Source organism: Lactuca sativa, chromosome 2 (genome assembly GCF_002870075.4).
Source record: "Lactuca sativa cultivar Salinas chromosome 2, Lsat_Salinas_v11, whole genome shotgun sequence".
Lineage (NCBI taxonomy): Eukaryota > Viridiplantae > Streptophyta > Magnoliopsida > Asterales > Asteraceae > Lactuca > Lactuca sativa.
The window spans coordinates 19,120,370-19,140,891 of NC_056624.2; the positions used below are offsets into that span (position 1 = coordinate 19,120,370).

Below are 20,522 nucleotides of genomic sequence, written 5' to 3' on the forward strand. Positions count from 1 at the left end.
ACTCCTAAAGACCGCAAAATCAGGTCTTAAAGGTAAGTCAGTTGTGACCACTCCTGCTACTACTCCAAACTCAGCACCTGTCTCGGCAATCAGGAAAGGTAGAGGGAAGAAGAGAAAGAACCCTTCGAAGGGTACCAAGGGTAAGACTCTTGATGGCTCCTCTTCTAGCGGAACCAAGAAAGGTTTCGCTACACCTTCTTCTGATCCCAAAGAGGCGGAATGCTTCTACTGCCACGAAAAGGCGCATTGGAAGCGTAATTGCCCAAAGTAGCAGCAAGACTTGAAGGATGGGAAGGTTAAACCCAACCATGCAGGTATTTACACTATTTCATCTAATAATTCACTCTATTCTAACTCTTGGGTCCGTGATACCAGTTGCGGTATTCATATTTGTTCTGAATTGCAGGGACTAAGAAGAAGTGAGAATGTGGAGCATGGAAAGATAAACTTGATCATGGCGAATAGGAAAGTTTCACCTATCACCAAGATTGGAGTTTATACTTTGTTGCTTAGTAGTGGATTTACTTTAGATTTGAATAAATGTTGTTATTCGCCAGAAATGGCAAGAAATGTTATTTCCTTTCATGCTTTGTATAAACAAGGTTTTACCTTTTCTTTTGATAATGAAACTGGTGGAATAAATGCTTTCTTTAATAATGTGTTTTATTTTAAAGCATTACCTTGTGTTGGTGTATATGAAGCTGTGTCTGTTGTAGATAACCTAGGAAATAATGTATTGTGTATTGATTCTACTAATGATAATAACTTGGATAAAGCATCATTATGGCATTGTCGTCTTGGACATATAATCAAGAAACGCATAGGCCAACTCCAAAAGGATGGAGTCTTGGAGTCATTTGACCTAAAGTCAGATGATAGTTGCGAATCATGCTTACTTGGAAAAATAACAAAGTCACCCTTCACAGGTTCTTGTGAGAGGGGTGAAGGTTTGTTGGACCTTATACACACGGATGTGTGTGGACCCTTCAAACATGCCATAAGGGATGCTAATCGTTATTATGTGACTTTTACGGATGATTATAGTAGATATGGATATGTCTACTTAATCAAGCATAAGTCAGAGACTTTTGAGAGGTTTAAAGAGTTTAAACAGGAAGTCGAGAATCAATTGGACAGGAATATTAAGATGCTTCGATCCGATCATGGTGGTGAGTATCTTAGTACTGAGTTCCTCGACTATCTAAGGGAATGTAGGATTGTCTCACAATTGACACCTCCCAGGACACCACACTTGAATGGTATAGCTGAGAGGCGTAATCGAACCGTGTTGGATATGGTTCGTTCCATGATGAGTCGAGCTACGCTACCAATTTTCATTTTGGGGGTATGCCTTAGAGACTGCCACCCATATCCTTAATTTGGTCTTTACAAAGAAGGTTGACAAAACACCTCACGAGATGTGGACTGGAAAAGTTCCTAGTCTAGCCCACATCAAGGTTTGGGGTTGCGAGGCTTTCGTGAGACGCGAGACTCATGAAAAGCTCGAACCTCGAAGTGAGAAGTGTATTTTCATCGGCTACCCACAAAAATCCTTTGGTTACCTCTTCTACAGACCTAGTAAGAATGTGGTCTTTGTAGCAAGGAGGGCTGTCTTTCGAGAGAGAGAATTTATAAGCCAAGGAGACAGTGGGAGGCAAATTGATCTTGAAGAACTTCAAGAGTCAAGTGGTGAAGGAACCTCAAACCCTGGTAGTCAACTTGAGGAGGAACCTCCTGTTGATCCAAATACACCTCCAGTTGTACCTCTGAGGCGTTCCACAAGGGTTAGGAATGTACCTGAGGATTACTATGGTTTCCATATTACTGCAGAAGGTGAGACACTTATTAGTGATGAGACACTAGTAGGTCTAGATGAACCTAACAGCTATGCGGAAGCCATGGCAGGCCCTGAGTCTGCTAAATGGAAAGAGGCAATGGATAGCGAGATACAATCCATGTATGACAATCAAGTTTGGAACTTGGTTGAGAATGTACCAGGTCGTAAGACAGTTGGGTGCAAATGGATCTTCAAGAAGAAGACCGACATGGATGGTAATGTACACACTTATAAGGCTCGACTGGTAGCAAAGGGCTTCTCTCAAACTCCTGGAGTGGATTATGATGAGACCTTTTCACCAGTAGCCAAGATTACGTCCATTAGGGTATTGTTAGCCATAGCTGCATTTCATGACTATGAAATATGGCAAATGGATGTCAAAACCGCTTTCCTTAATGGAAAGTTGGCTGAGGTTGTTTACATGAATCAGCCAGAAGGGTTTGTCAGCACAGAGTACCCTAATAGAGTGTGTAAGCTTGAGAAATCCATCTATGGATTAAAGCAAGCACCTCGCAGATGGAATCTTTGCTTTGATGAGAAGGTCAAAGAGTTTGGCTTCTCTAGGAGTGAAGATGAATCTTGTGTATATGTCAAGGCTAGTGGGAGTATAGTTAGCTTTTTGGTACTGTATGTGGATGACATACTACTCATAGGAAATGACATTCCAACTCTGCAGGAAGATAAGTCCTGGCTTGGGAAGTGTTTTGCTGTGAAGGACCTAGGTGAAGCTGCCTATATTCTAGGAATAAGGATCTTGAGAAACCGGAGTAAAAGACAAATTGGACTTAGTCAAAGTACCTACTTGGACAAGGTGTTGAAGAGATTCAGCATGCAAGATTCCAAGAAAGGAGAGTTACCCATCCAGAGTAACACTAGACTGAGTAAGACTCAGAGCCCGAGTACTGAAGATGAGATAGCAGAAATGAGTCGAATACCTTATGCTTCGGCAGTAGGCTCGATCATGTATGCTATGACCTGTACTCGTCCTGATGTAGCCTTTGTTTTAAGCATGGTTAGCAGGTATCAGGGGAATCCTGGTAAGGCTCACTGGACAGCGGTAAAGAACATTCTCAAGTACCTACGGAGGACTAAGGACTGGGTCCTTACCCTCGGTGGGAGTGATGACTTGAGAGTTTTAGGGTATAGTGATGCTAGCTTCCAGACTGATAGGGATAATTTCCGCTCTTAGTCGGGCTGGGTCTTTACCTTAAATAGAGAAGCAATCTCTTGGAAAAGTTCCAAGTAGGAGACAGTGGCTGATTCAACTTTTGAATCAGAGTATATAGCGGCAAGCGAAGCGGCAAAAGAGGCTATATGGCTAAAGAACTTCATTGGAGACCTTGGAGTTGTACCAGCTATATCGAAGCCCATAGAGATTTTCTGTGATAGTGAAAGTGCAGTTGCCTTAGAAAAGGAACCAAGGGATCATGGGAGATCCAGACACATCGACAGAAAATATCATTTCATCAAACATCGCATAGAAGAAGGACTTCTCGTGGCAAAGAGAGTATCATCGGATGAGAACCCGGCAGATCCCCTCACGTAGGGACTGAGTAGGGTTAAGCATCTCCAGCATGCTAGGAGCATAGGGCTGAAGGATGATATTAGTTTTAGTAGTTAGATAATTTTGAAATTTGTAAAATGTAATTGACATTTGATGATGAATAAAAGTTGTGTTTATTTATGAGTAAAGTGTTACTATATTTTGTCAATCGTTTACTATTATTTCTTTTGCATGTTTTGACTTCCAGAATAATTATGTTTGGTATATCATATTATTCGAACCTCCACAGTCAGTCATATGTTGGAAGTAGATATGAAGTAAGACTGTCATGAGTTGGTTGTAGAGGTCTAAGATGTTGGACATGGCCTCAACACTCATGAGTGCTCATAAGTTCTGAGTATTGGATTCAACCCACGCTCGCTGGTATCACTTCATGGAAATTATCTCGAGTGATCGCGAGACGGTAATATCCTATAAGTCTTCAAACCTAGAGATATGACTTGTTAACTATGAGTTGGTTATACATTGATCGTGCGAAAATGCATTGGTAACTCGATGTTATAAAACGTGTGTTTGTGTGTAATTTAACAAGTAGTAGTACAAGCATATGAGTCGAAGTTTATCTGTTCCTTCTTGGATTAGAAGCTAATATCTGGGCCCCTCGATGATTTTGTTTTGACCCATGTACCGGGCCCGGTCAGAACTAAGTTGATGTGTTCAATTAAGTTCTTTGTCAAACAAATCGGAAATCGGGAAACAAACTGCTAGACAATAAGCTAGACTATGTTCCATGTGTTTGTTCGGCTATTATCTAGAACAGAGGATTATATGATCCCTTATCTGAAATGGCGTACCTTCATCTTCTCAGTTCCGTGAAACCTTGAAAAGAGCTACGATTGCCGATCGGTTCCAGAAGACATACTTGCAGTTATAGTTATTAGACTTATCCAAGTGGGAGACTGTTGGATAAGGTGTCTAAGTCCATAACTATTTCTGGTATGTACTTGACCCGAACCGGCATGGTCCATTTGGGTTGCATGGCACCATGCAATTGGATAGACTAAATGAGAGAAATAACACATATGGTTTATTAACATATTATAAGTTCTAATATGTTAATAATATTATTTAATTTGTTTGATCAAGAATTAATTTAGAATTAATTAAGTGATCAAAAGATAACTAATTAAATATATGGGTTGATTATGTAAATCATCCATAACTTATATAGTGGGCTAAGAGGCTTCATGGATAATCAAGTTGGGTTGGACCCATTGGATACTCCATGGAGGCTCCATGGGAGTTACAAACCCATGGGTCATGGAAATGAAGAGACATGACACATTAGGGTTTACATGGTGTAACCCTAGATGTGTCAACACTATATAAAGACCTTGTCTCTCCCAAAATCGGCTACACAAGTGCACTACTAGTGAAACAAGATGGCTTGGCCGATTTTAGTGTCTTATACATTCTCTCCAAGTTTACTCCATAGCATTTGGTGTTGTGTGAAGCATTTGAGGCATCACACTTGGGGTGCTAGGTCACAAGGTTTCAAAGAACATTTGCAACAACAAGGTATGCAATTCTATCTATTATTTATGTTAAAATTGTTCCCCATGTATTCTAGATAGGATCATAGCCTTGGAAATCAACTTTGCATGATAAATAGACAAACATAGATCCAAGGTTATTAGGGTTGCATGTACACTTAGGAACTGTTAGAATGCTCAAAACCCATCAAAATGGTCTTTTACCCTTCTGAAGGATCATAGAAGGGGGTTTAATCTAGCCTTTGAGAGCCATTACTAATTGAGGATATTTTATATGTGATTAGGCGGGGGCTAGATCAGTAGATTCGTGTGTGAGATCATCCGAGATACCCGAGGTTAGTCTTCTCACTATACGTTACCTAGAGTGGTAATTATGTGTAGACCGTAGGGTCGTGTATGCTATGTGTATGTATGAGATTATGTGTTTTGTGTATATGTATGCTACGTGTTGTATAGATCGGACCGGAGGGTCCAACGATATAGAACGGGCCGAAGGGTCCAACAATACAGACTGGACCGAAGGGTCCAACGAGTTATGACCGGACCGGAGGGTCCAACGAGCTACGGGACTGGAGGGTCCCGCTGAGACACATCGGACCGGAGGGTCGCGTTGTAGCCTCGAGTGGCGTATGTGTTGCATGTGGTATTTTGGGGAACTCACTAAGCTTTTATGCTTACAGTGGTTGTGTGATGTGTTTCAGGTACTAGTGAGGATCACGGGAAGGCGCCGGCATGATTTGTACACACACGAGGAGTTTCTATTTATGATCTTGGGATATGATGTTATGATTTGAATATGTGAAAAATGGTGTTTTTATAACAATTATGGATGAAAATGTGTTTTATAAAATGTGAAAATTTGTTTTGAAAATTTTGGGTGTTACAAGTTGGTATCAAAGCCTTGCTTTTGTGGGATTCGGGTGCACCTTCGGGCGTATAGGAGCTCAAACTGAGGATTTGAGAGATTTTCAAAATAAAATTCACAAAATGTTATTAAAGAGTAAAAAGTTCTGAAAGAGCAGAGCAGAGCAGTGTGTACAATCAGCCAGCGCCCAAACGGTGATTTCCCAAAATACCCCTACATTATGTGTTATGAGATATGATGTGATACGATATGCATGCTAGAGTAGGCTAGGTTATCATATTAGGACTAGAGTGGCCTGATTTGTGATGCCTTATCCTAGGAATGGTTTTGCTACTTTGTGATGCTCGAGAGTGAATAGGTAGCCTATGCCAGTGAGATATAGTGTACTTGTGATCTGGGATCCAAGGAGGAGGACTTAGAGTGAATGCTGATGCGGTGTGGACGGTAGAAATAGGGCCTGTACTACTGAAGACACCGGAGCAGTGCGCACCCTAAGTAAGAATCCTTTGGGTACTAAGGAACAAGTAGGGTTGAGTTATCTAGTGCGAGTATACTTGAGCGAGTCTCTGATATCTTGTGTTGTATTTCAGAGAGATATCATGGTTGGGACACGCAACCGGCCAGGGACTAGCGAGGGGGTTGTGAGCGATGAGGAGCTCTGCCAGATGATTCATGATGAGGTGGCTGCTGCCATCCGCGCTGAGATTCCAAAGATGTTCGGGTCTATCAAGACCACGTTGATGGAGACTTTTGATGAGTGGTTCGCCGATCTTACTGATGTAGCTATTGTTGGAATAGTGTCTAAGGCTGCAACTATATTAGGCAAGTATATGACCCGATTGTGCATGGTCCTTTTGGGTTGCCTTCACCATAGAAACTTGATAGGATGATTTATTATGAGAGAATAAATATTATTAATATATTATGTGAATAATATATGGAATAATAATATTGTTATTTGATTATTATAAGTCATAAAATTAATTAGAATTAATTTGGTGACTTAAAGAGATTAATTAAATAAGAGGGTATAAACTGTCAATTGTTTGATAGTTACACTTTGGGCTGTAAATCCTTCATGGATAGGGTTGGAAGATTTCTAGGGCTTGGGATAAGCCACAAATCGTCCAAGCGCTTATCTTGGAAAGGATTTGGATTGCTTTGATTAAAAGTTATCCAATTAGGGTTTAAGGGTGAAACCCTAGGAGCCTTACAAGTATAAATAGACCCTTAGGGTAAGGGGAATCGGTACCTCTGAAAAAGCAAAGAAACCCTGGCCGATTTCTTCCCTCTCCTCTCTCTCAAATCATCCTCTTGCTAGTTGGTGTTTGTAACCCATTAGAGGAGTGACATTTGTGACTCTAAAGCTCCAAGAACAAGAAGATCAAACAAGTGTTTTAAGGTAAGCTTCTAACTCTGATTTTGTATTGTTCTTATACTCTATTAGCCATTAGAAGTCTTGGATCCAATGCATGTTTAATTAGAGAAACCTAGATCCAAGCATTAGGGTTTGTATGTGCACATAGGAATGTTCATATGGCTTAAACCCATCAGTGGTATCAGAGCCTAGATTGGTTTCTATTAAATTGATGCATGATTGTTTGTTTCTTGCTTGCAAAATTCGAATTTTGTGATTCTGAGTCATGGACTCGGCGAGTCCCATGGTGGACTCGGCGAGTTGGCCTGACTCGGTGAGTCCAGTTGGGCACTCGGCGAGTCCGAGCGTCAGGAAGAGCAAAAATCGGGATTTTTTGATATTTATCTTATGGAAACTTGCCTTTATAATATTAGATCAACCATAATCTGTTTTTTGATATATATGACTGTAATCTTGATCTAATTAAAGATATTTATCAATTAATAAAATATTTAATTTCCTTATATGATAATTAATTAATTATTTTAATTAAATTGGTAAATTGTTTAGCAAGAAATCATAAATAAATCAAATATGGATAGTTATGTGATTAATTGTTAATTTAGATTATTTGTTATTTAATCCTCTATGTTTTGAATAGTTTAAAACTTGCCCTCAAGTTTTGAAATTTATGTTTTGTGATTAAAAGTTTAATTTAGACAATTTAAATTTAAAACTCTAGAATTTTACACGTTTAAATTCCAACCCTATACTAATATAATATTACAAGATTTATATATATATATATATATATATATATATATATATATATATATATATATATATATATATATATATATATGTATAATTAAAATGCTAGTTTTACCGTTAGTAGGCCTCATTCACGAAGCCGGTCTATAAGGTGGGTATAAGGTTGCTGCCTATAAAATGACGCTTAATGGGTGTACACTCACACCTACCGCTTGCTTGATCGGTGGAGGGTCGTTAGCCGAACGGGTAGGATAGGGCAACTTCATCTCTTCATTAAAAGTATAATATGAAATACAAAGTAACTACATGTTTTTCAAAAATTTCCCAATCTTAGTTACTTTAGGAAAAGTGAATTGATGCAATCCCATGAAATTACACTTTGCACCCTTGCTAAGAAGTTAGTGGAGCGTGTGTGGTTTACCGGCACACTAATTGGTTCTAAGCAAAGGTGGCAATGGGTGATTCATTGTTTATCATAGTTCGATGGAGCGTGTGTGGTTTACCGGCACATCGAATAGGTGATCGTTACAATGAAGGCACCATGTAAATTTGCATGGTAATTCACACCTGCTTTGTGATCCTCGGTATCCCAGTCACAAACAAGAGGGGCATATCAAGATTTAAACATGCCATTGAAAAAGTTTCAATGAATCTCATCTAAACCTAGGAATTCTCAATACATTTAAGAACTTAAAGTTATGTTTTGTGGTGGAGAATTAGTGAATCGTCATTCACTTACCTTCAAATTGTTTGCATGTTAGATTACAGCATCCCTTTTCTAACATGTAAATATTGTTGTTGGATCCTAGCCCTAATTATTCTTATTGGGTGATAATTAGGGATTCATATTCTAATCTATCTTTGTCCTTTCTATTTGTAGATGTCAAACGCAAACAACGCTTCTGCTAGTTCATTCACATTGATGAGCCTTTGTCAAAAGGTCACTTTCGATGGGACGAACTTTAGCGAATGGATAAGATACATTCACACGATTGCTCGCTATGAGGACAAGGAGTATGTCCTCGATGAGAAGCTCGAGAAAATCAACCCTGAAATCGCTACTCTGGCTGAAATGACCGCTTTTGAAACTCACGAGCGTGATGCAACGAAGGTACATTGCATCATGATAGCCACTATGAACTCCGAATTCCAAAAGTCCTATGAGGACATGTACCTGTACGAGATGTACCAAGACTTGTTGGAGAGATACCACCAAAACGCGAGACAAGAGCGTTATGAGATTTTCACTAACATGATTTCTGCTAAGATGGGTCATAGAGAGTCTCTTACCGTGCACCTGCAAAATATGCAAAGGTATGTCGACCGTCTTCGCAAGTTGAATGTTGACTTTGGGGAAGAATTGGCGATCGACATGGTGCTTCACTCTTTTCCTCCAAGTTACAATCAATTTAGGATGACATACCACATGAACAAAGAAGAGGTCACCCTAAGCAAGCTCCAAGGTCTCTTGAGGGTCGCTGAAAGCAACTTCAAAGACATGTCTATTGCACCAACTCCCAATCCACCCGCTGCTCCTGTGTTGGCTATTGGACAAGGAAGGGGAAAGAAGAGGAAGGCTTCGTCTAAGAACCATCGCAAGGTTAAGCCCCGAGATGGTGCCTCTTCTAGTGGGACCAAAGTTGATCCTGCTAAACCCTGCCCTAACCCAAAGGAGGCAGAGTGCCACCACTGCCACAAGATAGGACATTGGAAGAGAAGCTGCCCAGAGTACCCGCAAGCCATCAAGGAAGGAAAGATCAAGCCGTCTTTCGCAGGTATATACACAATTAAATCTAACGATTCATCTCAGGATATTTCTTGGGTTCTTGATACCGGTTGTGGTTACCACCTTTGTTCTAATGTGCAGGGACTAAGAAGAAATAGAGACGTGGAGCATGGAAGAATAAATCTAATCATGGGGAACAGAAGATCGTCGCCTGTGACCAAGATTGGAGTGTATTCTTTAGTGCTTAGGAATGGTTTATCTTTAGATTTGAACAAGTGTTGCTATTCGCCAGAAATGGCTAGAAACATCATTTCATTTCATGGTTTGTTTAGACAAGGTTTTAGATTTTCTTTTAATAATGAGAATGGTTCTACTCTTGCTTATCTAAATGGTGTCTTATATTTTGAAGCTATACCATGTAATGGAATTTATGAAACCGTTATTATTGTAGATAACTTAGGAAATGATGCTTTATGCATGGATTCTTCCAATGGTATGGATAGAGCATCCTTGTGGCATTGTCGTCTTGGACATGTTAGCAAGAAGCGCATAGCCCAACTCCAAAAGGATGGAGTGTTGGAGTCATTCGACCTTAGGGAAGATGACACATGCGAATCTTGTTTACTTGGAAAGATGACTAAGTCACCCTTCACTAGTACATGTGAAAGGGTTGAGGGTCTATTGGACCTCATACATACCGATGTGTGTGGACCGTTTAGATCAACTACTAAGGATGGGAACCGCTTCTATGTGACTTTTACCGATGACTATAGTAGATATGGGTATATCTACTTAATCAAGCAAAAGTCAGAAACATTTGAAAAGTTCAAAGAGTTCAAGAATGAAGTGGAGAATCAATTGGGCAGGAAAATCAAGATGCTTCGATCCGATCGAGGAGGAGAGTACCTAAGTCTTGAATTCCACGACTATCTCAAGGAGTGTGGAATAGTTTCACAATTGACGCCACCTAGGACACCACAATTGAATGATGTGGCAGAAAGGCGTAATCGAACCTTGTTAGACATGGTTCGTTCTATGATGAGTCGTGCTTCACTACCTATCTCTTTTTAGGGGTATGCCTTAGAGACTGTTGCCCATATTCTTAACCGAGTCCCTACTAAGAAGGTTGCCAAAACACCTCACGAGATTTGGACAGGGAAAGCTCCCTCATTGGCACATATCAAGGTTTGGGGTTGTGAGGCTTTCGTAAAACGAGATACTCACGACAAGCTCGAACCTCGTAGTGAGCAATGTATTTTCATCGGCTACCCGCAGAGATCCTTTGGATATTTCTTTTATAGACCGAAGGACAATGTAGTCTTCGTTGCGAGGAGAGGAGTTTTCTGAGAACGAGAACTCATAAGCCAAGGGGACAGTGGGAGGCAAATCGAGCTTGAAGAGATTCAAGAATCGATAGATCAAGGAACCTCCACCGCTGGGACTCAACCCGAGGAGGAAACTCCGGTTGAGCCTATTGACCAGTCCTTACCTCTTAGACGTTCCGAAAGGGTTGGAGTTCAACCCTAGTTTTATGGTTTTCTTATTACTACCGAAGGGGACACGTATATTAGTGATGGTACACTAATAAATCTTGATGAACCTAATAGCTATAAGGAAGCCATGGGAGGGCCGGAGTCTGTAAAATGGAAAGAGGCAATGGATAGCGAGATCCAATCCATGTATGAGAACCAAGTTTGGAATTTGGTTGATAATGTACCCGGACGTAAGACCGTTGGGTGCAAATGGATCTTCAAGAAGAAGACCAACGTGGATGGAAACATACACACATATAAGGCGCGATTGGTTGTGAAGGGCTTTACTCAAACTCCCGGAGTTGACTATGATGAGACCTTCTCACCAGTTGCGAAGATAAAATCTATTAGAGTGATGCTAGCTATTGCCGCATTTCATGATTATGAGATTTGGCAAATGGATGTCAAATCCGCTTTCCTTAACGGGAAGTTGGCTGAGGATGTTTACATGGCTCAGCCAGAGGGTTTTGTTTATCCGAAGCATCCGAATAGAGTGTGTAAGCTTGAGAAGTCCACTTGTGCACTTATCAAGCGTCTCGCAGATGGAATCTTTGCTTCGATGAGAAAGTCAAAGAGTTTGGATTTGTACGAAGCGAAGATGAATCGTGTGTATATGTCAAAGCCAGTGGGAGCATAGTTAGCTTTCTCGTTTTGTATGTTGATGACATACTGCTCATAGGAAATGACGTCCCGACTCTGCAGGAAGTTCAATCCAGGCTCGGGAAGTGCTTCGCTATGAAGGACCTCGGAGAAGCTTCCTATATTTTGGGAATAAGGATAGTAAAAGAGAGAAGTAAGAGACTAATAGGACTTAGTCAGAACACTTACTTAGATAAGGTACTAAAACGTTTTAGTATGGAAAACTCGAAGAAGGGAGAATTACCGATACAAAGTAACGCCAAGTTGAGTAAGACTCAAAGTCCAAGTACGGAAGCTGAAATAGCAGAAATGAGCCGAGTACCATACGCTTCCGCAGTTGACTCAATTATGTATGCTATGACTTGTACTCGCCCTGATGTAGCCTTTGCTTTGAGCATGGTTAGCAGATATCAAGGGAATCCTGGCAGAGCTCATTGGATTGCAGTGAAGAATATCCTTAAGTACCTACGGAGGACGAAGGAATGGTTCTTAGTTCTCGGAGGGAGTGATGACTTGAAGGTGCAAGGGTATAGTGACGCCAGCTTTCAAACCGACCGAGACAACTACCGTTCGCAGTCGGGCTGGGTCTTTACCCTTAATGGAGGAGCAGTGACTTGGAAGAGTTCCAAGTAGGAAATCGTAGCTGATTCAACGTGCGAATCAGAGTACATTGCAGCAAGCGAAGCATCGAAGGAGGCAATATGGTTGAAGAACTTCATTGGTGATCTTGGAGTTGTACCCGCCATAAAGGAGCCCATGGAGATTTTCTGTGATAATGAAGGAGCGGTTGCCTTGACCAAGGAACCAAGGGATCATGGCAGATCTCGACATATCGACAGAAAATATCACTTTATTAGACATCGTGTAGAAGAAGGACAACTCGTAGTGAAGAGGATATCATTAGAAGATAACCTAGCAGATCCGCTTACGAAGGGACTGAGTAGGGTTAGGCACTTACAGCATGCTAGGAGTATTGGGCTGAAGGATCATATTAGTATAGATTAGATAGTATTAGAAACGTGTAATAGATAAATGTAATTAACATTTGATGATTAAATAAAAGAGTATTATTTATGAGTAATGTTACTATCTTATGTTAATCATTTAACTGTTGTTTCACTTTACATGTTTTGACTTCCAGAATAATTGAATATTATTAAGAATAATCAAATTATTCAAATAGACCACAATCGTTCATATTTTGGAAGTAGATGTGAATGAAGATTGTCATGAATTGGTATGTAGATTGTCTGAATGGTATTAGACATAGCAAAAGGTTGCTGCAACGTTCATGAGTGCTTATGAACTAATTTTGATCATTGGAATAAACCCACGCTTGCTGGAATCACCTTATGGAATATGATAAAAAAAAAGGGTGATCGCAAGACGATAATATCATATGGTCTTAAAACCTAGATATATGGTTTGTTATTTGTTAATTGGTTGTACATTGATAATGCGAAACCGCATCAGTAACTCGGTGTTATAAAACGCGTTGTTGTGTATAGTTGATTAATGAATAAGTAAATGCATATAAGTCAAAGTTTATCTATTACTTTTATTCCAAGAGGGTAAAAGCAATATCTCGGCCGCTCGATGATTTGATTTGACTTATGTGTCGGGCCCGGTCAGAACTGAATTGATGTGTTCGATTAAGTTCTATGTCAAATAAATCGGAGATCGAGAAACCAAATGCTAGACAAATTGTTCCATAGAATTCTCAGCATGATATCTAACAGAGGACTGTACGATCCCTTATCTAAAGGACAAGATTAATTAGATCAGAGTTTGACAGCGCCTTTGAGAGCTACGATTGCAAATCGAATTGTACTTGTGCATATAGTTACTAGACTTATACAAGTAGGAGACTGTTGGAATAGTGTCTAAGGCTGCAACTATATTAGGCAAGTATGTGACCCGATTGTGCATGGTCCTTTTGGGTTGCCTTCACCATAGAAACTTAACAGGATGATTTATTATGAGAGAATAAATATTATTAATATATTATGTGAATAATATATGGAATAATAATATTGTTATGTGATTAATATAAGTCATAAAATTAATTAGAATTAATTTGGTGACGTAAAGAGATTAATTAAATAAGAGGGTATAAACTGTCAATTGTTTGATAGTTACACTTTGGGCTGTAAATCCTTCATGGATAGGGTTGGACGATTTCTAGGGCTTGGGATAAGCCACAAATCGTCCAAGGGCTTATCTTGGAGAGGATTTGGATTGCTTTGAGTAAAAGTTATCCAATTAGGGTTTAAGGGTGAAACCCTAGGAGACTTACAAGTATAAATAGACCCTTAGGGTAAGGGGAATTGGTACCTCTGAAAAAGCAAAGAAACCCTGGCCGATTTCTTCCCTCTCCTCTCTCTCAAATCATCCTCTTGCTAGTTGGTGTTTGTAAGCCATTAGAGGAGTGACATTTGTGACTCTAAAGCTCCAAGAACAAGAAGATCAAACAAATGTTTTAAGGTAAGCTTCTAACTCTGATTTTGTATTGTTCTTATACTCTATTAGTCATTAGAAGTCTTGGATCCAATGCATGTTTAATTAGAGAAACCTAGATCCAAGCATTAGGGTTTGTATGTGCACATAGGAATGTTCATATGGCTTAAACCCATCAGTTGTTGCTGCGGCCACCGCAGCCGTCGCTGCTGCCAGGCCGCAGGGGGGTGACTCGTTGTTGTACAGAGAGTTCAGCAACACGAGGCCACCAGAGTTTGATGGGACGTAGGATCCGAATGTTGCTATGAGATGGATTATCGATATTGAAAGGTTGTTTGTATACCTGCTCGTGTCCAGAGCATCTGAGGGTTCGGTTTGCACTGAACCAGCTTCGCTTGGGGGCGAAGGACTGGTGGAAGTTTGTGACAGCAGACTTCACTACGGCAGAGCTGACTGCGGTGACCTGGGAGAGGTTCACCATGATGTTTTCGAGATGAGTATGTTCCTTTAGTGGAGAGGGAGCGTTTGGATCAGGAGTTCTTGACCCTCAAGTAGGGTGCTGATTTTGTTACTGTGGTTACCAGGAAGTTTCATGAGAGGGCGATGTTCTGCTCTGAGCAGGCGTCTACTGAGCAGGCGTGCATGAGCCGGTATTTAGGTGTTTTGAGGAGGGATATTCGGGAGTTCATGTCGAACTTGACTTACCGGACATTTGCTGAGCTCCAGAAAAATTCCCAAAAGAGGGAGATTGAGTTGGAGACTCAGGCCAGGGAGGAGGCCGAGTCTCAGAGGTCGGATCGGCGGCCGGCACAGTCTCAGCCAGCAGCCAAGCGGGTAAAGCCCGCTGATTCGTGATCTGGGGGTTCGAAGGGCCGCGCTTGTGGGAAGTGCGGCAACAGCCACGAGGGAGCGTGCAGAGCTGGGGTGTGTTACAAGTGTGGGAAGGAGGGGCATTATGCGAGGGACTGCCCTAAGGGATTTTCGGTTTGCTTTCATTGCAACCAGACCAGCCATCGGAAGGCCGAGTGCCCACAGCTACTGTAGGGATCAGCGCATGGGTCTACACCTGTTGCTTGAGCTACTGAGACCCGGCCAGTGAAGGCCGAGGCACCGAAGGCTCGCGGGAGAGCCTTCCAGTTGATAGCAGAGGAGGTCCACGCAGCACCTGATGTCGTGGCTGGTATGTATTCTTTATTTGTTTATGCTGAGTTTGAGATATTGTTCTTATATTATGTTATGTGTAGATACTTTTCTTGTGAAATATGTGCCTGCTTTAGTGTTATTTGACTCGGGTGCGAGTCGATAGCGTTTAGTCGGCACATCAGTGTTCAGCGAGAGGCGTTGAGCCGACCTCTACGAGTTTCTATAGCCAACGAGCGAGCAGTGTATGCTACGGAGGTGATTCGGGGATGTGTGCTCGAGATTTTCGGTGTCGAGTTTCTGATTGATCTGGTTCCGATTGCGATGGGGGACATGTGTGTTATAGTGGGAATGGATTGGCTGAGCCAATTTGGGGCTGTGATAGACTGCGAGCGACAGTTGGTGACGATAAGAGACCCCAGTGGGGGAGTACTTACGGTGTACGACGAGGGTACCCGTTCTGGGTCAGTATTTTGTTCGTCCGCTAGGGCGAGGCAGAGTCTACAGTGGGGCTGTAGTGGGTTTGTGGCTTATGTCGTGGATACGAGAGTAGATGCAGAGAGACCGAGGTCGGTCGATGAGGTCCCAATAGTGCGTGAGTTCCCGGATGTTTTCTCCGAGAAGTTGTCGGGTGTGCCTCCCGAGAGGCAGGTAGAGTTTCCTATCACCCCACAAATTGACACTTAGTTTTGCAAATTGAATGATAACAATGATACGAAGATTGTATGGGTTGTTATCAAGAAAGCCTTGCATTTTGTAAGCAAAATCACCCCAAAAATTGACACTCAGTTGCAAACCACTAAGAAATAAAAGTTGTAAATTAAATGAAATGATTATTATATAATCTAATATACAAAGATAAAATTAAATTTTAACAAACTTTGCATCTTGGATTTAGAGGTTGAGCCTGTGTTTTTTTATATCAGCATTGTCTCGCACCATCTCACCAAATGCAACGATTAATCCAATAACATCTATTAACAACAACAAATATCAATGAAATATTGTTATTAATGTAAAGATAAAATATTATATTCAAACAAAAAATTGCCCATAATTAATCTATATTAAAATGCAACTAACCGATAGCAGTGTTTTCAGGATGGGCCAATGAGATAATAGATTGGTAATCAACAAACTCAAAAACCAAGTGTCATGAAGAAAACTAAGTTTATGTTCCTGTTAAGTTAACCTGAAAGCACCCATCTTTTGTGATGCAAAGCTTAGACATTTTATGTAAAATGCCAAACCATCTTTTAAAATGCTTTTGAATCGGTAGATGTATTTTTTTAATACATTTGCTTGTATCTTGGTACCCTAAAAGAAATATAATATATAAAATTTATAATTAAATCATATTACATTTTAATGTGTAAATAATATATAATGTTAACTTGATAGATACCTGTTCATATATCAAAATTAACTCAATAGAGAAGAGTTCAACATTGTTATAGAATGAAAAAAGGTTCCATAGGTTTATCACTCTGACTTTGATAGTTGAATCTTTGAGTACATCTAAATCTACAATGAAAGTAACATTTGGATGTGCCATTGATCTGCAAAGAATAAAGTATGTATAAAATGTTTAGTTAGAAGGTAAAATAACAAATAACATATATAAATTGAATTAAACAACAACAATTTCCAGTTTGAAGACAAAGACAGGAAGAATAGAGCAAAAAATGTATGAAAAAACGGAACTATTTGTGCAATTTGATATTAAAAGAAATGAATTACAGTTTGAATAGAAAGACATGCAAAAAAGAAAACAAAGAATGTATGAAAAGATGGAAATGTGAAGTTACAAGTTAAAATAACAAATGACATATATAAAATGAAATGAAAAACAACAAATTCCAGTTTGAACACAAAGACAGAAAAAAAGAGAATAAAAATTCAATAAAAAATGAAACTATTTGTGCAGTTTGATTTGAAAATAATTGGCTGAAATAAAAAAAACGAATTAAAGATTACATATTGTATTTTACATAAATAAATTTTCTTTTATTTAAACTTAAAAAGAGGTAGAGGAGTATGATCTGAAAATAATTGTCAAGAAAAAAAAAACAAAAAATAACAACTTTTAATGTAGTAACTGCATTTCCTGCAAACATAGCAAGAATGAAAGTCAATTAATTGATGTAAACATAGAATTGAACATATTATGAGTTGTGAATGATTGAAACTACTAAAAAAAAGAGAACAAAGAATGATCGAAACTACTGAAATAGATGTAGAGTTTGATGTTAAAATAAAAAAAATTAAAAAGATTGTATTACTAACCTTTTGCAAATCGGTAGAGAAGAGCAGATAAGAAACTGAAAATTGGAGGGCAAACCAGTAGAAGGTTATGTGCAATTCGATAGGTATATATAAATATGAAGAGACTAATGAAGCAAAGATTTTATTCCTGATTTTTATGGATTTGATTAGTGGGTAATAGATTTAAATTTGGAATTCGGTACAGATTTATGATTATGATCTACAAATAATTGGCAGAAAAAAAAACGAAATAGTAGTCAACGATTTGCATTCATTTGATTCCTAATTTATAGGAGTTGATAATGTGAATTTAAAGGAGCTGATTTAAATCCACGATGCTGATTTATCGAGATTTTGACCATAAAAATAGGATTGATATGAGTTTTTATTTGCAGATAATTGAAAATATGTGAGCTGATTTTTAGGGGCTGTTTCTCGATTTTTTGTTGATGTTTAGGGGCTGTTTCTCGAATTTTTGGTGTAAAGAATGGGTGGGAATTTGATGCATAAGAGTTCCCTAGTAAAGACACGTGTCAAATTGGAGGTGCAAAAGAGGGACACTTGGCATCCAAAGTACTCTTTTATTAAGAATATATATATATATATATATATATATATATATATATATATATATATATATATATATATATATATATTTTTTTTTTTTCTTTATACCTTAATAAGCATTTAGCATGTTTTGCTGAATTTTAAGAGTTACAATCTTTAAAACATAATATACTACAATTTTCTGCATTGCAGAAACAGATCTTATCGAGTTACTGAATTAGGCAGAATTTGAATAAGTCAATAAGTCTTCGACTCTTATCTTCTAATTGAATCGGTCAAATATAAGCAGTATTCCTGAAAGTTCAACTAATTGAATCGGTCAGGAGGGAATATATTTTATATATTATTAGCGTACACCCACCTACTACCCAAAAGCTTTCTTTCTCTCTCAGCATCTTCTTCTTTATATTAACCTGAAATCCTTTATAATACAATCGATTTCATTGTTTTTGAATTTTGTATTAATATTAATTTTGTTTTTTTGGTGCAGGTGAAAATGAAATCTACGTTTGGCGAAGGAGTAGCAGCGGTAAAAGTATCTGATGACTTTGGGGAAGCTACCAAACAAGTTCCAGACTTGTGTCTCTTCGCTGTCTTTTCTTTCTCGATCTACTGCCATCAATACCATCCCAAACACCACCATCAACCAAGAAAACTACCGCCACATTACACCACCACCCTTGTGAGCCCCCACCATCGACTTTCCTATTTCATGTTTGATCTAGGTTTTTGACCGTGAAAACTCAGCACTTAAACGGGAAAATAAAAAAGAAGAACATTAATAGTTTCATTCTTTAATAGCTATTTGAGGTTATCCCTTCTACATTTTCTTGATTTTGACGAATCATGTTTATGAAAAAGAAACTTGAATTTCTCTCTATTTCTACTGTAGAAACATGGATTCATCTCCATTTTAGGCCGATTTGCATTTTTTTTATATTGAGTTACTCATAATCTGAGGTGAAACCACTTCTTTTGGCGCATTTATTCGATTGTTTTATTGCTTTTGTTTTTCTTTTGATTTCACAATGATTTTTATTTTTGATTTAATAGGTTGGAGCGTATCGGTCAGAGATAACTAGGAGTTAAACCCTTACCATTATTTTATCTTTGGGTCTCTAACAACGATGAGGTAAACCCCTTAGTGTTTGCGATATTTGACTGTCACATTTACTTTTATCTTTTTACAAGGTTTCTACTCAAGGTTCATGAATCCTTCTTTCATTTGTTGAATGTGGATACCCAGAACCTAGACGAACATAAAGTGCTCTTCCTTAAGGTGTTTTAAAATATTGTTTGCTCTCTAGATTATTGGCTCATTAATTTGTTCATTGTTGAATGGTACTTAAGTCATTATACAAATACATGTTTTCTTTTCCTTTTCCACCATATTTTGTCTCTAATTTATATTTATGCTTGATTTAGTAGAATATGCAGGTATGATACCACAACTTGAGGCTTTTACACTAAACTAAACGGAAATCTGGTTGCTTACAACAAGCGGGGGAATCATGAAGAGGTATTGTGTAATCTATAAAAATAACCATGTTAACTTAACATGGTTCTTGATTTTGTTTTTTTTTCTTTTTTAAAATAACTGATTTAGTCCTTATGTTGTAGTTGTAGCTCTTTGATTAGTGCTTCAAGTTGTTTGTTTTCTGATTAAAGCTTTATACACGAATCATTGGAGCAAGTCAACCAACAGATTGTAGGCGTAATACTGCCAAAACTTGTTTAGTTATGTTTACTATTGGTTCAACGAGTCTCATCACATAATAAATCAAAATCTACAAGCTTTTTTTCTTTTCTAATTATCAATAGACTTTATTTTTTCTAATATAACCATGAGATCTTTGTATGTATGTATATGTGAAACATAGTCAACAATATGTATGTAAACCATGTTTTTAAGGAGACGATGCTTATGAGGCTTGGGAGGGTAGTTCAGTCCTTATAATTGTCTTTTAGGTGAGAAAATTCAGTTATAGGAAAAGTAGGAAAAGTTAGTTATAAGAGAGTTGTATGAATAAAATAATCTTGTTAGGAAGTAGTGGGGAGACCTATCTCTCAAATATGGGAATTCATTTTTTTTCTTTCTTGATTTTCTATCAAACCGAGTACATGTGCTTATATTTATTTGGAAAAGCTCTTCAACTTGATTTTTTGCATTTTGTAATTGAAGGAATTGGTATAAAAGAGAAACATGTTTGCAAAAAGTGGCATGAAATCATAACTTCACTGCATAAAAAAATGATTAGCCATGTACCTGTATTTTTGTTCTTAATAAGTGATTATGATGCTAATGGATG

General features: G+C 38.7%; 1 long non-coding RNA gene across 3 annotated transcripts; it reads left to right on the forward strand.

Annotated features, from left to right (window-relative positions):
• Positions 1-18,327: 18,327 nt before the first annotated feature.
• LOC111892006 (uncharacterized) lies at positions 18,328-20,132 on the forward strand. 3 transcript variants are annotated; one of them, XR_006188688.2, is made up of 5 exons: positions 18,328-18,895; positions 19,267-19,345; positions 19,460-19,492; positions 19,642-19,732; positions 19,834-20,132. It is a non-coding gene; the product is annotated as an uncharacterized LOC111892006 (long non-coding RNA). The 3 variants fall into 3 exon arrangements; XR_002850412.3 differs by lacking the exon at positions 19,460-19,492 and having other exon boundaries at positions 19,639-19,732; XR_002850413.3 differs by lacking the exon at positions 19,460-19,492.
• Positions 20,133-20,522: the final 390 nt, after the last annotated feature.